Genomic DNA, 11,137 nt, shown 5'->3' on the forward strand with positions numbered 1-11,137 from the left:
ACAGATTGTCTGATCTAGTCAAAATGGGTACAGATACAATCTAGTTCAACATCTACAATCTAGTTCAATAACAAACAGCTAGGGATCAGTGGACTAAGAAAAATCAAAGAGGTCAGCACACCAGAAATTAATAGGTTTAGGGAGAATTGTGAGAAAAAAACAAGATTGGTGGAATGTATGGTGGGAACGTGAGAGAGTGATTCAGAGAAAGGGCAGGGATAGAAGGAAAGGAGAAGAGAGGTAAAGAAAAAGGAAAAAGAAAAAAATTTAAATGAAACACTTAAAAATTATGTAAGTATAAAGAAATAATTCTACAATTAACAGAGTTAAGGCTGGGAGTTTGTGAATTGATTAATCAATATCTGAATTAAGTATGTGCACAATAAAGGATAAGGTCTAATAATCTAAGACATATATATCTGGGGATGAACAGAACAGTGATTAAGTAAGATAAAAAAAAGTGAAAAGAGTATAAAGAGAATATTTAAAAAACAAAAAAAGAAACATCAACAACCAAAAAAACAAAAAAGAAACCTAAAATAAAAGTGAAAAAAATATAGACCAGTTTTAAAAAAGGAGCTCTCGATATATTTTTTGGACAGGGGGATGTAGGGGGGGGATGTGTAGGGGGGGATGAGGATCTAGTGTCTCCCCTGTATTAATCAGTCTCTTGGTGGTGGAGTTACTGGTTTGCTTGCTTGTGATGTTTTGTTGTCATGTGGCTTGGTTGGTTTTCAAATCAGATTGTTTGAGCAGGCTGAAGAAAGCTCTCTATTACAGGAGAATTTATGTCCCTCCTCCTGGGCTAGTTCAGTGGAACAGCCAGAAATCTACTTTGAGTATCACAAAAGAGGGAGGTGGCTTTTTCCTCTAGCTTGGAGTTGCTGTGAGGGGGACTAGGTTGTAGGTAGGGCTGTGGCCTGTCTGCAGTCAGTAGCTTTACCTTGATATACTAGCTCCTGAGGGATTCAATCAGCCCTGCCTGGAGCCAATCTCAGAATTTATGTGTAACAAATTTCCAATTGCTCTAGGGCTGGAGTTGCTGCTTGTATTGCAGCTGTGTAGGATAGCCTCTGACTCTGTTGACCCACTAAGGATCATCTTCTGCCCTGCCTACATGGAGCTGCCTCTGTTTGGGAGTGATAACTTTCCTGAGAGGTGGATCTGAGCCCTGCATTAGGTCAGATCCCTTTGACTTGTTGAATGGCTCCTATTATCTTCTTCCAAGGCCTGAGTTACACTAGCTGCTTTGGCTGGGTCTGTCAGTATCAGAGATGGAGTTCTTCTCCAGTGGTGGAGGAAGTGCTACCTTCCCACTGATGCTGCATGAGAATGAGTGAGGATGTCTTGGTTTACTCACAGCTTTCCTTTGGTTTTGGGATCATTCACATCCAAGGTCTGTGACTGTATGTGGTCAGCAGGATAAAAACTTTCACTCCTTGTCAGTTCTTGCTGGTGGTGAGTAGAATCTACTTGTGCACGGCCTCTGGTGCTTTTGTTCTTTTCTCTGTTGATAATGGTGGCCAACAGCAACAGCCACCACTGCTGCCACTGCTGAGAACTGGGGTGCTAAAATTTGTGTCCTTAACTAAGCTGCCTGAGTTTTTACTTTCTGGACAAACTCTCTGTATTATGATGAAACACTTGGTGTGACTCTCTAGCCTTAGATTTTTCTACTGGAACACTAAAACTGGTTTCTACAGGAGGGCTTGCTTAGCCCCCAGCTTCTCCTCCATTATCTTCCAAGGATCTCCTGTTTAAAGAATTACTAATCAATAAGATTACTAATTCCTTGCTTGTGTTATTCTTTTTATATCATATCTAAGACACATTGCCTAATGAAAGGCCACAAAGATTTCTTACTGTGTTTTCCTCTAGAAGTCTATAGACTCAGCCTTTACATCTATGATATTTGCAATCGTTGTTTGTAGTTATTATTTTGTATTATAATAGAGTGAATCAAAGGACATATTATGATTTCACATTTGTTATTCCATGTAAAATCAGAAAATCCACTTTAAAAGTAGACTAAAGTTTGTAATAAAAAACTTATTATAAAGACATATACAACAATGTATTAGATGTACGCCAATGCACACAGCCACTAAAACATTCCCTTAATACAGTCGCAAATAGTTACACAGCATGATGCTGTTAGTTCTAATTTTATCTCATTTAAACAGAGATAGAAATTCTATTGCTGGAATTTATTTTATTTATTTTTTAGATTTTATTTTTTATTGGTAGTGGGGTTTAAAATCAGGATCTAGTGTTCAACTGGCTTCCTTGCACTAGCTGGTACTTTACCACTTGAGCCATACCTTTAACTCAGATCTTTCTATGAGGATTGGATCCAAAGGGTAATCTTCCAGTCTCAGTCTCCTGAGTAGTATGAATATAGGCATGTGCCTAGCTCATAATTAGAATTTTTTAATTGAGCAGAAAGTACATTGTTATTCTAAGAATTAAATAATATTGTCTAGAACTCTTGGAAATGCTGAATGTTCAGTAAGTAATTGAAACAAGTATTCATATTGATGATGACTCAGTGTGAATTGAAGGCACATTTTTGGTTCTGCTGTTCTCTGTTCGATTATGTTCTTCTCTTTATACATCTCTATGTCAGACATTTTTACAGATGAAAAATGTAGTGAGGTCTAGGGAAAATATTTTAAAAGTCAACTCATTTCTACTTAGAATATATAACAAATGAGGTGGTATCTCAATATTGTTTTGATTTGCATTTCTTTTATGGCTAGGGAGGTTGAGCATTTCTTCATGTGTCTATTGGCCATCTTTCTTTCTCCTTCAGAGAAGTTTCTTTGTAAGTCTTTAGCCCATTTATTTATTGGGCAGTTGTTTCTTTGAGGATTTGTTGTTGGAGGATTTAAATTTTGAATTCCAAGTATATTTTAGATATGGGACCCTTGTCCCATATCTAGTGAAGATCTTCTCCCAATCCCTGGTCTTTCTATTGATCTTGCTAGCTATGTCTTTTGCCATGTAGAAGCTCATGCAATCCCACTTGTCCAACCTTTCTTTGATTTGTTGTGTTTCTGGGTCTCTTTTAAGAAAATTTTGGCCTGAGCCAAGGAGACCTAGGGTTTCTCCTATTCCATTCTGTAATGTTTTCAGATTGTCTGTTTTGACTCCGAGGTCTTTGATCCATTTGGAATTGATTCTGGTGCAGGGCGATACACAATGGAATTCTATGCCTGCATCAGAAAGAATGACTTTGCCCCATTTGTTAGGAAATGGAAACTTGGCAAAAATTGTATTAAGTAAGCCAGGCCGAAAGAAACATAGGCTCCATGGTTTCCATTATTTGCAATAACTAGTATATGTCTGAGACAAGCAGAAAAGGTCAGATAAGTTGATGTTAGGTGAAATGAGCCCCAACATAAGGATTCAAATGGCTTTTCTTTCCAGAGATACATTTTTTTTCAATTTTGATTCACTTATCAATATAGAAAATAAAGACTAACTCAACATCATTTAAAAGAGAATTGATGCTCATGAACATCAGATTTTAAAATTTAAATCTGAAAAGGAATACTTATGCATGACTCTTTGGCTTGTGACACTACATATTTGGCTTAGTAAGTGGCAGCTTCAGAGTGAACTGGACATGGGATTTATGACTTAGAGAATCACCTACTGCCTTATTCCTACTGCATACTTGATGTCTTGTAAATGAAGAAATACATTTTTTAAAGAAGGTGAGGAATTAGCATTTCAGTGATAATTAAGCTTTGGGATTTCATCAGTCAGAATATGAAGCTTTCAGAAACACTATTTAGGTAACAAAAATGATATTGAGAAAAGTCATACTTTTCCTTTCAAAATTTGATGTATTTTACATTTCTGTAGATTTGTTGATTTTATCTGAACTTTTAAATTTATCAGCTAATATTAAAACTACATTGAGAAGCTTAACCAACATAATCAATGACTATAGCTTTAGATTTGAGTGACTGCTCTCACCTAAAGGGGAAATAAAATTTCACCACAACTGAGGAGTTGGCTACAAATAATTCATCCTAAATCCTGATACTTATGTTTTCACAACAGAGATATTTTATTGTGTCCTGAAGTCTGTGATGAACTCTCTCCCACTAAGTGTTAATTGTGAAAATACCATTCAGAGGAGTTACAATTACATGGGTAAGGTAATGAGTACATTTCTTATCAAGCACTGTTGCCTCCTCCTTTGTTTCCCCTACCCATCCCTTCCCATCTCTGCCCCCTCACACCCTCCCTGTACTTGAATTTATATGGTCTATGTCCAGAAGACTGCCTTATTCAAAACTTAACAGAAAGAACCCTGTGCCAATAATGGAACTGAACAAATATGAAAAGATTCATTTTTAATATCAAAATATTGCTTAAAGAAACATTCCTTGAGATAGTATAGTGACTTACAATTGGAACAATACATCAATTAATAAACATTACTATTTTAGTGAGGGTTTTTTTGTTCATCAATAATTCAAGTAGTTATGTTAAATGAAAGCATATCATTTCATTTATTCAGTTGCTCCAGCAACAGTGTTGAAAATGTCCAATAAAGAAGCAAAACTTAGACATGTTTAAGCTAATGAAGAATTGTAGTTTATGTAGAGTTTACCCCCCCCTTGGTTAAGTGAGTGTGTATCATGTAGATGACAGATTATTCACAAATTCCATGATAGAGAAAAATAATGCTCCAAATGTTAAGAAAACTGCATTGGTACTGAGTAGAGAACTTGGGATAGTGGTGTAAGAAGTAGCTATACATGGAAGCAGATGAAAAAGTATGCAGGTCTTTTGGGTGCTATGTAAGGAATTTGGGTTTTGCTCAAATTAAAAGCCTTTACATCAGTTATGAACTGGAATTGTTTGAAACCAATTGCTTTGATTTCTATGTGAGGAAGTGAGGAAAAAATGTAAAGAACAAAAGGAAAAAGGATATTTAGGATTCTATCATGGCATTTTAGAGAGATAAAATCTGTGAGAGCCTAAGGACAATCTGACTCATTGAAGGGATGGGAAAAGCAAGCATGGAGCAGGGTTTCCAGGTCTTTGTATTTCTTTGTTTTTGGTCCCATATTCATTTGGAATTACTACAGGAGGAAGAATAAGGGAAGGAAACAATAACCTTTTTTAAAAATATTAAGAACTATGAGAAAACAGTATAAACAAGCTAAAATATGGATGGCATCACATGAGGGAACACAGAGCATGAACAGGGAAAGCTGTAGATAAGATAGGACTATGCCTGGAATAATTATAGAAAGGTCTTCAAAGGCACATTAGATTTGAGTACATTTCAGTATCCTTCTTATGAAGAGGAAAAATAATCCCAGGGGAAAAAGGGTATATTGACATAAAGATAAACTAATCAAAATGGCCAAGAAATTCAGTCACTTTCTTATATCCCTTTCATCACATGTATAATGGTGAGAATATAGACATGGAGGTGATAAGAGGCAGACATTAAGTTCTTTATTAAGCAAATAAAGTTTATTTCTTTGAAGAAAATGCAAAGTTACTGATGTATTTCAAACAGAGAAGGATGTGACTAAGTTTCCTAGTTGAAGAAAGAGGAAAAATTACAATAGGCTTTCTTAATGTTGTTCCAAATAATATTAGCTCAAAAAAAGGAAAGAAGAAAGAGAAGAAGCAAGGAAAGAAGGAAGAAAGAAGAAAATATGATACACACACACACACACACACACAAAATGGAATTCTATGCTTCCATCAGAAAGAATGACACTGCCTCATTTGTTAGGAAATGGAAAGACTTGGAAAAATTGTATTAATGAAGTAAGCCAGGCTTAGAGAAATATAGGTCCCATGGTTTCTCTCATTTCCAATAATTAGTATACATCTAGAATAATTTTATCACTTGAGTAGAAAAGCTCAAAAAGCTATGTACATATGACCATATAAGATGATGTTTATCTTGGAGTTCATTTCACTCACTTTGCATCAATTTATATGGACATATATAAATAGATTTTGAGCTTTTTAGCTCATCTGGTAAGATTATACTATATGTATACTAATTATTGAAATGGGTTATGTCTTTATTGTTATTATTTTAAATGTACTATGGGATTTTTTTGTTGTTTCCTTTGTATTTTCTTCCTCCTATGGTATATCCTCTATTGTCACTGTACTTGATTTTGGTACCCTCTATCTTGAATATACATTTGTCTAATCTGGGGAGTGGAAGAGGAATAACAAAACAGTGAAACATGAACACAGGATGACTCATTGCAACAACAATACACACAGGACATTATATTGGAAATAAACTTTACAATTTTGGGGGGGCAAAAGAGTGTGGGAGGGGGGAAGGAAGGGATAGTTGGACAACAACAAGGGAAGGGGTAACAATGCTCAACAAGAAATGTACTCATTCCCTTACTCATGTAACTGTAACTCCTGTAACCCCTCTGTATAGCATCTTTACAATAAAATAAAAATTAGAAAAAAGAAGGAAGGAAGGAAGGAAGGAAGGAAGGAAGGAAGGAAGGAAGGAAGGAAGGAAGGAAGGAAGGAAGGAAGGAAGGAAAAGAGGGAGGGAGGGAGGGCGAGATGGAGGGAGGGAGGGAGGGAGGGAGGCAGGGAGGGAGGAACAGACAGAGGGAAGATTTCAGTTGATGAAGCCCTCAACCAGTGGCTGATGTTGTAATCCTAGCAATTAGAAGGCTGACATTTGAGGATGGTGGTTTCAAGCCAGTCCGGGATTGAGTCTGAGACTCCATCTCAAAGGAAGAGGCCGAGAATGGTGGCAACTCTCTGTCATCCCAGTAACGACAAGATGCCTAAAATAGGAAGTGGCACTGTGGCTCAAAGTGGTAGAGCACTAGACTTGAGTGGAAAAGCACAGAGACAGTGCCCAGGCCTTGAGATCAAGCTCTGCAACTCCCACTGTCCCCTGTCACAGTTGCACACACACACACACACACACACACACACACACACACACTCACACACACACACACACACACACACACTCACACACACACACACACAATCCAGGAAGCCTAAAATAGGAGGATTTTAGTCCAGAAGCATATCTGAAAAATAATGATGGAAACATAGATCTCCTGAGATCAGGAGTCAATAATGCAAAAACCCAAAACAAAACAAACACAGTAAAAAATCACTCAGTTGTATAAACAAGCAAGTTTGGGGAAATACTGAACTAAATGCAGGTCTCTATCACAAGTAATTTTCAGAGACTACAGTGTGCTAATGTAAATTGCTAATTTTCAGAATGGAGATGAAACACTCAGTTTCTCAAAGGTATCAGACCATGGAACAATTTCTTCAAATAGTAGCCTGAAGCTGTTGTTCTACAAGACATACATTTTTAAACTGCTCACATTTAATATCATTTATGTAACACTGTTCTTTCTGCATAGATTTTATGATTTGTAAAGACCATTAAAAATGCATAGGCATAGAGCAATGTGGTGGGTGCAAAATGGTGATGAAACTCACTAAGACACAATCAACTTTCAGTTCTGCAATATTTCTTTTTTAAATAATTTTATTGAGATTGATTACATAAATCACAAATTTCACAGTATTGTGAGATAGTGATACTTAATTAAAGCCACAAACACATTTTAACCTTCACATGGCAACTTGTCATTATCATGGTCTATAATATCTGTGAATTCTATGAGCTTTGACAATACAACTATTTTTTTTCCACATTGGGTAATATGTACATTATTTTCCTTTTGCTTAGTATAAACTGTTCCCTCTTTCCCTCTCATTCCCTCCCTCCCATTGCTGCCCTTGAGTTGCTTAGTTCATTTTCATCAATATCCAGTGCAGCTGATGGGCCCCTCTGTAGTATATTTTCCCATTTCCCTCTGATTCTGTACCCTTCTCCTAGCTTCCCTCAGATGTGCATATACATACATATATATATATATATATAATGATATATGTGGTCAAGAACATGGAATCATTTAGAAATGATACAACAAATTGAGTGGAGGTCCTTTGTTGCTTGAGTCCTGTTTACTTTGTCATATCTCCTTGCATTTTGCATTTAACATCCACATATCAGGGAGACTATTGTCTCTGGTCTTGGCTCACCTTGCTCTAAATGATTTATTCTACTTCCATCCATTTTGCTGCAAGTGTCATTATTTTGTCCTTTCTAATGGCTACATAATATTCCGTTGTATATAGGTACCACAGTTTTTGGATCCATTCATCTGTAGTGGGACATCTGGTTGTTTCCCTATCCTGGCTATTCTGAACAGTGCTGCAATGAACATGGAGGTGCATGTGTCCTTGTATGCTGGTTCCTGTTGCTCAGGTTATATGCCTAGGAGTGGTGTGACTGAGGTACCACCAGACTGCTTTCCAAGTGGTTGTATTAGTGTACACTCCCATCAGCAATGTGAACCAAATAATAAAAACAATAAGAGGAATCTTTGACCACATAAAGACAAAACTGAATAAGAGCAAATGGAGAAAACAAATTTTGCTCATGATGATCTTGCTTCTATTTCTTGCATAGAGCCAATTCTTTCCATGTTTCCATTGATTTTTCCTGAGTGAAAGTTCAAAGCCACTTACCCTTACAAAAAGATAACAAATTTTATTTAGCTTAAATGTCAATAGTCACCAAACCCAAGTAGTATGAGGATGGTGTTATCTGGCTTCAGCTTCTTTCTATACATTTTAATTCCTATGACCACTCAGACTTCTTGTTTTCTGACTATGACGATTAAGAATGCTCAAAACACTCATTTCTCAGCTTTCTTAGGAGTATAGCTGTTGGAACATTTGACATATAGTGGAGAAAGAACAGTCACTGATTATAAAGTCCTATGGGTCTCATATTTCTGTTTCTGTATTATTCACACCCAAATTCCTTCCACGAGGATGAATCACATTTTTTTATATTTTAAGTTAGCATTTGTCTTAATTCAGCACACTATTCAATTGCTTAACGTTTATAAAGAGGGCAGCTGGTCTATGTATAACAATCGGCTCAGTGCTTGAGAAGACTTCCTTCAAAATAGCTAATGACAGGAATGTTTACATAATGTGAATGTCCACAAAAGATTTCCTACATAGAATTTGAAGAAGTGAAACATTAGGATATTCGCACTACTATAATTACTTTTGAAGTGTGCACTGTGAATTATCCAGTTTACAAGTTACGACATATTCAGTCTCATTCTTGCACAGCTGTAGTTAATATGTGGTGGTATCCTCTGCAAAGATTCATGCTACAATACCAAGTAGGAAAAAAATCATTTCAATAGGGTCTTTACAATAACAGGGTACCTATTCCATGCACACTAAGCCAATTACTATTTTAAGGGAAATTATATATAAAATAATAAGGGTTCAGCATGTTGTCGAAGGAACTGCTTTCTTGCTATTGTTTCTAACATATTTATAAGACGATTTCTTTGTTGCTTTGTATGTACCTCCCCCATGGTATAACCCCTGTTTTCACTGTATTTGATGTTGGTATAATTTGGGGAGGGGAAGGGAAACAATAAATTGTTGAAATAGGGATACAGGTGGACCCATTGCAACAATGAGATGTACAAGACGTTATGTCAAAAAACGAACTTTACAACTTTGGCGTGGGGGGGGGGGCCTGGGGAGGTATGATAGGGGAAACAAAGGAGGAGGCAACAATGTATGATAAGAAATGTACTCATTATCTTGCCTATGTAATTGTAACCCCTCTGTATGGTATTTTCACAATAAAAACATATATGTATAAAAAAGAAAATAATAAGGGTTTATCTTAAAATTATTCTAGTAATTATACACTATATGTCAATAGAATGTGTGCTTTCTATACAAAATCACTTCAAGAAGCAATATATAATTTTGTTTGCTAAAATATTATTGAACTATCAATTTGGAATTGCTTTTGCACCCTGTTTACCACTAATATGAAAGAATTAATGTCATTTACGTTTGGTTAGAGTGAACAAAAATCTTTAAATGAAAAGTTAAGTCTTACAGTAGTTTAGAACTAGGAGAGATTATTTTATATGTGAAGAAGCCATGTACGAGAAGTGAATTTTGAATTGAAACTGTTTGGAGATAGAAAGACTCAGAGACTACTGTGTACAGATAGAAATATGTAAACTAAGTATGTAGAGCAACCCAAGTTCCAATCATAAGAGAATAAATAGATGTGGCATAGGAAATATACACCAGAGAAGATGCCTGTAATCCTAGCTACTCAGGAGGCTGAAATCTGAGAATCCTGGTATGAAGCCAGCCTAGGCAGAAATGTCTCCTTGAGAATCTTATCTTCAATTAACCACGCAAAAACTGGAAGTGCTACTGTGGCTCAAGTGGTAGAGTGTTATCCTTGAGCACGAGATGCTCAGGGACAGCATCTAGGCCCTTAGTTCAAGCCCCACAAATATCCAAGAAATGAATAAATAAATAAAATAAAATAAAATAAGGTAATTGTGGAGAGATTTGGAATAACATTACATACTGATATTCCTGCAGTCCATACTAAGAGCATTTTATTATTTTATTATAAAACTTCTCATTAAGAGTTTAGTGGAGTTTCTCTGACAATACACAGAGCTAATATTGCTTTCATTAACTATGATAAACAAGATGCTTATTAAAAAGTCTCTCATTTCTCATAGTACTACTACCTTTATTTGTTAGATATTTAAAATTAAATATATTTGAACAGGTGTGAATAATAGGTGACCTACTTCATTAAAATGTTTAATGAAAGATGTGTCCTGTTTTCTAAAGAATGATTTGGGAAAGTAATTGGGGAAAATATATAAGCTTGCAAAACCCAGCAAGCCAATCTATTTTTCACCAAAATTGGTAATTTGGGAATTGTTTTTGTCCATATTTCATTAAAAAATGAAGTATCATCATTGGATAGAAGCATTCCTTTATCCCTTTGTTTTACATTGCTCAATATACTTACCATCTTAACTCATAGGCTTAACTACCAAAATCTTCTACTTACATTGTTAATGCTGAGAGCAAGTGACAATGGAGCAGAGATTACATTCATCTGGAAAATGACATTTGTGTGTTCTTCTCCAATGTCTTTGAAACATCATTACCTTCTTCATTTGCGGTCATTCAATTATATCCAGAATCTTAA

Source organism: Dipodomys merriami, unplaced genomic scaffold (genome assembly GCF_024711535.1).
Source record: "Dipodomys merriami isolate MVZ:Mamm:240054 unplaced genomic scaffold, mDipMer1.0.p SCAF_4, whole genome shotgun sequence".
Lineage (NCBI taxonomy): Eukaryota > Metazoa > Chordata > Mammalia > Rodentia > Heteromyidae > Dipodomys > Dipodomys merriami.